Source organism: Tupaia chinensis, unplaced genomic scaffold (genome assembly GCF_000334495.1).
Source record: "Tupaia chinensis unplaced genomic scaffold, TupChi_1.0 Scaffold143596_1, whole genome shotgun sequence".
NCBI classification, from domain to species: domain Eukaryota; kingdom Metazoa; phylum Chordata; class Mammalia; order Scandentia; family Tupaiidae; genus Tupaia; species Tupaia belangeri.
In genome coordinates, this window is record NW_006203442.1 from 134,209 (window position 1) to 140,292 (window position 6,084).

General features: G+C 53.3%; 1 pseudogene; it reads right to left on the bottom strand.

Moving 5' to 3' along the window:
* Positions 1-5,473: 5,473 nt before the first annotated feature.
* LOC102479690 (hsc70-interacting protein pseudogene) overlaps positions 5,474-6,084 on the bottom strand; it is a 4,144-nt pseudogene continuing 3,533 nt past the window's right edge.

Sequence of the window (6,084 nt, forward strand, 5' to 3'; positions counted from 1 at the left end):
GGGAGGTGTGGTGTTATCTGTTGAAGATATTTTGATCAACTAGACTGGGGAGAAATGTGCACATATTGAAATGTTCACTTCATAAGCTAAACATTGTCACTGAATGTATATATAAAAAATAAATTAATGTTTTAAAAAGCCACCTCTGTCCCTTTGCACATAGCAAAGGTCACACCTTGAGACACGTTGTAAATGCGGGGTGGGGGACTCTGTGCTGAGCACCCCACAGACCACGCTTGAGCTGGGGGCTCCTTCTCCGGGCACCACACCCAGAGTAGGAGTGTGCGAGGGCAGGAGAGGGGCCAGGAAGGGGCGACGAGGGGGAGCGGGCCCCTCGGTCTGGAGGTGCGAGCTCCTCACCAGCACCAGGGCTGCTCGGGAGACACCCCTGGGAGGACTCTGGCTGCCACATGGGCTGGGCCTCTCTGCCTTCCCCGCGGAGCAGCCTGAGGTCAGACAGGGCTCGTGGACCATCTCCAGGCCCTTCCACCCCCAGTCCACTTGCTCAGGGGCTGCATGGCCTCGGGGTCAGGGGTGTCCACTGCCTTTGCTGAGGCTTGAACCTTGTCCTTAGAAAAGGGCCCTGGGTATTCGTTTAAATGCGGGATTGTCAGGGGCTTCCAGGAGGGGGTGGCAGGCTTCACCCTGCTGCTGTCTTCATTACCGTCAGGCTTCACCAGGTGCCCCGGGAAGGGCCAGCAGGGCCAGAGCTGAGGACAGGCAGCTGTGACACAGGGTGGGAGGCCTCAGAGGAAATGGGCAAGTCACAGGGTGCTCATAGAGACATACATGATCCACTGCGAGGTCCACACACAGGCACAGACCCGGGGGCTGTAGGCAGAGTGCTGAGCCCCTGCACACGGAAGCCTGGACCTCTGTCCTGGGCCGGGGCCATGGTGCTGCTCCCTCCTGCCCCACAGGAACTCTGCCCCCCCCCCAGACCCAGGCCAGCACAGGTGACCCAGGCTCCCTCGCCCGCCTCCCACACACCCACTTCAGTGCCAGGACTCAGCACACCTGGAAGTCTGCAGATGCTACGTCGGGGCGTGCGCCCGGACGGGCAGCCACCTCAGCGTAAAGGGTCGGGGACTTGCTAGGTCAGGGCGAGCCTGAGTGTCAGACAGAGCCTGGACACCTGCCTCCCCCAACCCCAGGCGCCGAGTGTAAGGGGGACAGTCGCGGGGCTCTGCTGCCACCGTGTGGCCGCTGGCAGCATCACACCCTCAGCCGCTCTCGCAGGAGGTTCTTCCAGACCAGGGCTCTCGGGCAGGTGGGGGCACAGGTCAGAGGAAGCAGGCAGAGGACAGGGGTCAGGAGGCATCGGTGCCTCCAGAGAATGAGACCACTGGGCACAGAAAGGCCACGGGGTCACGTCCACCCACCACCTGCACCCCTCCACAGGCACACGCCAGGCGCGAGGTTTCTCAGGGCCTGCGTGGGACACCCTGGGACACCTGGGAACCCAGGTCTGGGCAGGGCCGATCTGGTTCGGTGGGGCAGGGTCACACCCGCAAGTCCCCCGTGCAGCCTGGGCCCTTCCCACGGTGACCACGGAGCAGGCAGGAGCCTCCTGGTGGCCGCCCGCGGCATCGCCCCTCCAGCACACCTGGGACCAGCACCTCCTCGGCACTGTGACAAGGTCGGGGGCTGAGTTTATGGCCAGGGTCCGGGTCGGGACATTCAGGCCCAGGTGACCGGGTGGGTCCAGACCCTCTCTTGTTTTTTTCTCTTAAAGAGGTTTTGCCATAGGTCGTGTGCACTCGCTGGAGAGACAGAGACAGTGAGAGAGCCCCGGAGAGGGGTGGGGGTGGTGGCCGGGTCACAGTCCCTTCTCCTCCACAGCCCTCCCGGATGTGGGCCATGCATTCTCATGATTTTCCGGGACTTGGATGGCGTCGGCCATGTGGGAGCCAGCCACATAACCGCGGTGCCCGCTGCTGGCCCAGACGGCGCAGGTGCGGAGGCTTCCCCGCCCGCCGGGCCGGAAAAAAATCTCGGGGCGGCCGGGCCGGCGTGTTTGCGCTGAGACGCTGCCCGGCCCCTGCACCTCTTATGCCCACAGTGCGGGCAAGGACGGGCGGCCTCAGGGCGGCTCTGCTGCCGGGCTGGCCGTGGGAGGGCGCTCCCTCCAGTCCGAGGCCTCCCTGGATGCGCCAGAACCGGAGGCTGAGAGGGGAGGATGGCCACTCGGGGACCTTGCGGGAGGTGCCTGTCACCCGAGCGAGAAAACGAGCGAGTGAACTCGCTTCACTCTGTATCTTCTTGTGCCAGAGGGCACACGCACTTGCCAGGAAGAGTAAGAGAGCGCCCCGCGGGTGCCGCTCGCTCCGTTTGTCGCTCCTTTCAGCGTTTTGGGCACACACGCACCACCCAGCACGTGCGCGAGGTCTCAAATGACACCGTCAGCATGCGAGATCAGCCACCTCAACCACCACGCCGCAGAGCTGGCCCTGAGGAAACGCCTTAAGTGTTTATTAAGCGGCAGGAGGGATGCCATTCACGGGGCCGGCAGGTGGCGTAGCGGTGAAGGCGCTGCACTCCCACTCGGCCAGCTGCGATTCGAGTCCTGGACCCGGTGGCTTGGACCTCACGCCGTGCATGTGTGGGTGTGTGCCCAAAATCCCGAGAGGAGACTGGAGAACAAGGGATTGCAGCATGATTATCCCCTCTGAGGGATGATTTATTGCTTTCTGTCTCTCTGTCTCTCTGGAGAGCACATGTGCCCTCTAACAAAAATCTCATTTTTAAAAAAAGTTTGTGTGGGCCTGCAGGGGATGTGGTGGTTGAGGCACTGGGCACTCCCACGTGGCTGATCACGGCTTTGGGTCCTGCCGTTGCCAGTTCCAAGGCCCGCATGCTACCTCCTCTTGAAGAGCTTTGAGTGAGTAGAATTGGCTTTTTCACCAGATTTCAAGTATTTTTTTTAATGTTCGTTGCTTTAGAGTTTCAAACTGCACTTCTATTCTGGTGGGTCAAATATTAACGTTTATAGTTTACAAAGTGCAGAGTTACTGATATGTCTTCCATCATCGTCGAATAAAGAATTTGGCACGCATGAAATTACCGTTTAGTTTAGGGCCAGCAGTTTGTGGCTAGGGTGCTGGGCTCCCGCATGGCCAGTGGTAGTTTGAGTTCTCGACCTATGGTTCGAAAATCACAGCAGAAGGGGACCAGCAGATGGAGTAACGGTTACATCACTGGACTCCCACACACTCGTCTGCAGTTTGAGCCCCAGACCAGGCAGCTTAAAACTCACAGCAGGCACTTGTGCATGTGTGCCCAAAACCCCAAGAGGAGAATGGAGGAGAGGGGACTACAGCACGGCCATTCTGCTTGAGGGGTGACTCCTTGCTCTCTCTCCATCTCTCTAGTAAACACATGCACCCTATAGCAAAAATCTCTCTTTAAAATAAAAAAGAAAGAAACAAAGAAAATCGTGCCAGGCATGTGTGCATGCATGCCCAAAGTCCCGAGAGAAGAATGGAGGACAAAGGGTTTTGGTGTGGCCATCCCCCCAGGGGCCGATTTTCCTCTCTAATGAGTGCAGGCACCCTGTGGCAAAAATCTAAGGAAAAAAAATCACCATTTAATTCTCTCTCTGCCATTTTTATATCAATAATCATTAATTTTGTACCTATGCCTTTTTAAGATGCCTAACTAACGAGTAAAAAAAGTATCAAGGTATACAGCGCATTCTTTGCTATGTACGCACATACAGTATTGTGTAATTACCACACCGTCACCACCATAATTACCACTCAGGGGTGAGGACACTTGAAATTCACTCTAGGACGAGCGTGGCATGGTGGGTAAGGTGCTGGGCTCCCATACGGCTGACCATGAGCAGAGTCCAGACCCGTTAGCTGGAAAATCATGCCAGGCACGTGTGTGTGCATGCCCAAAATCCCAGGAAAGGGGTGAAGAACGGATGTGGCATGGCTGGCTGGGTGAGTTCTCATTCTCCCTCTCTCTGTCTCTGTCTCTCTGGTGAGTGCATGTACCCTGTGGCAAAAAAAAAAAAAAAAAACTTTAAAAAATTGTTTGCTCTCCTGTTGGATTTCAAATAAAGACTTCGGCATTATTAACTGTAGTCACCACGCCATCCACTAAATCCCCAAAACTCGCTCAGATCTGAAATATTGCATCTTTGACCAAAGATGTGTACCTCCCCTGCTATCCACCTCTGAGACGACCACTGTACTCTGCTCTGTCTGTTCGGCTCCCACGTGTAAGTGAAGCCGTACAATGCTTGTGTTTCTGTAGTGCACACCCAGTCGTCACACGTGGCAGCGTCTCCTTCCTAAGGCTGAATGTCGTCGTATGTATTAACACAAAGTCTGGTCCATTCATCCCCTGGTGGACACTTAGGTTATTTCTCCATCTTGGCTACTGCGAATAACGCCGTAATAAATAGGGGTGTTCTTTTCCAGAACTGCTCTCATTTTCTTTGGGATTACGGAGTTGCTGAATTGTACGGCAGTTCTATTTGAGTTTTCTGAGGAAGCTCCGTACTGTTTTTATAATGAAGGATTACAGCAACTGTAACGGTTGTACTAATTTATAATAATCCCAACAATGCGTAAGAGTTCCCTTCTCTTCACATTCTAGGCTTCATAGTAGCTATTTTAATAGTTTAATGTCTGGAACCAGCAGGAGGCATGGTGGTTAAGGCTATGGGCTCCCACTATGGCTGACTACAGTTCAAGGCCTGGACCTGGCAGCTTGCCTTTTTTTTTTTTTTTTTAAATACTATGAAACATTTATTTGATATATTGGACAAAAAGAGAGCTAAGAGTAATTCAGCTCTACTGCAGCATTACACAAATTCCTCTCTTCGCCACAGTGTAAGCCTGAAGGCAGCCTGTACAAGGTCCATGTTACACAACACACAGATGTTTGCCGCCCTGCCGGGTACCGCCAGTCCCCAACCAGGGCCTATTGAAATACTGGTGGGCCCTATAGTTTCGCTGAAATAAATCTTTAAAAAAAAAATAAAGCATTTAAAAAGATAAATCAAAATGCCTCGGTAACCATATATTCAAATCAAACTTTATCTATTTATGAGTTACATTTGCCTCCTACTAATAAATTTTTATTTAACTCAAACTAGAGTAATAAATCTTCCATATTTAAGTATCTTCCTTGCCCAATAATTCAGAGAAAAGCCCCAAAATGGTTAGTAAAGAAAAAATGTAGGAATTAACACACCCTTTTAATTTGTTTTAAGTATTTTTAAAGTTTAAAAAGTGTTTAAAGTTTGTAATTCCTACTGGGAAAACATTACCTGAATAAATACCCTAATGGCAAATCACTGTAAAACACTTCAGCTGCATTTGGGGCACAGGGGCAGGGATTATCTTCGAAGCACCCCAGCTCTCTTGAGGTCAGAGGTACAGTGGTTTGTATTACTGCGACATCCATTAGGTGACCTAGGCTGCTTATCCTTCAGCAAGGGCTTTACTTTGTCAGGACATCATGCTTGACCTCCAAACTTGGCTGACAACTTACTGATGAGAGTCCTAACCTGGGGGCTGCTCTGAGATTTTGACATATTTGCTGGGTTCTGGGCCACACCCTGGAAGGCCAGCGTAACTTCAGGGTCCTGCATGGCTGCAAGAACCTCTGGGTCACTAAGAATTTCACTGAGCCCAGGCATTCCCTCCAGGGAAACCACCAGGCATTCCCCCAGGAAAGCCTCCCGGAAAAGGGCTCCGGGCTCTGTCACACTCTTCTGGAGCCTTCTTAACTCCTCCTGTTCTTTCTTTGACCTCTCGCTCTTCACGCTTTCGCTCATACTTTCTCCGACGCTCTGCAAGTTTCTGGGCCCTTGGTCGAACTTCTTTCAACATGGCACTGGCATCTTCGTCATAACCCGGTTTACAAGCAAGGGAGGGTCTTGTGTTGCTTCCTCCCGATGGCCCGGAAGTCTGGGAGCTTTGCCTCCCACCTGTCAGGTCGAGCTGAGTCAGGGTTTCTTCCAGTGGCTCTGTCACAGCCTCGAGTGGCAGCGTTTGGCTTCTGTAACTTGACGACACTGGCTCTCTTGGCACACAGAGGCGCCGAGCGTGGGGTCCGCTCGCTGGG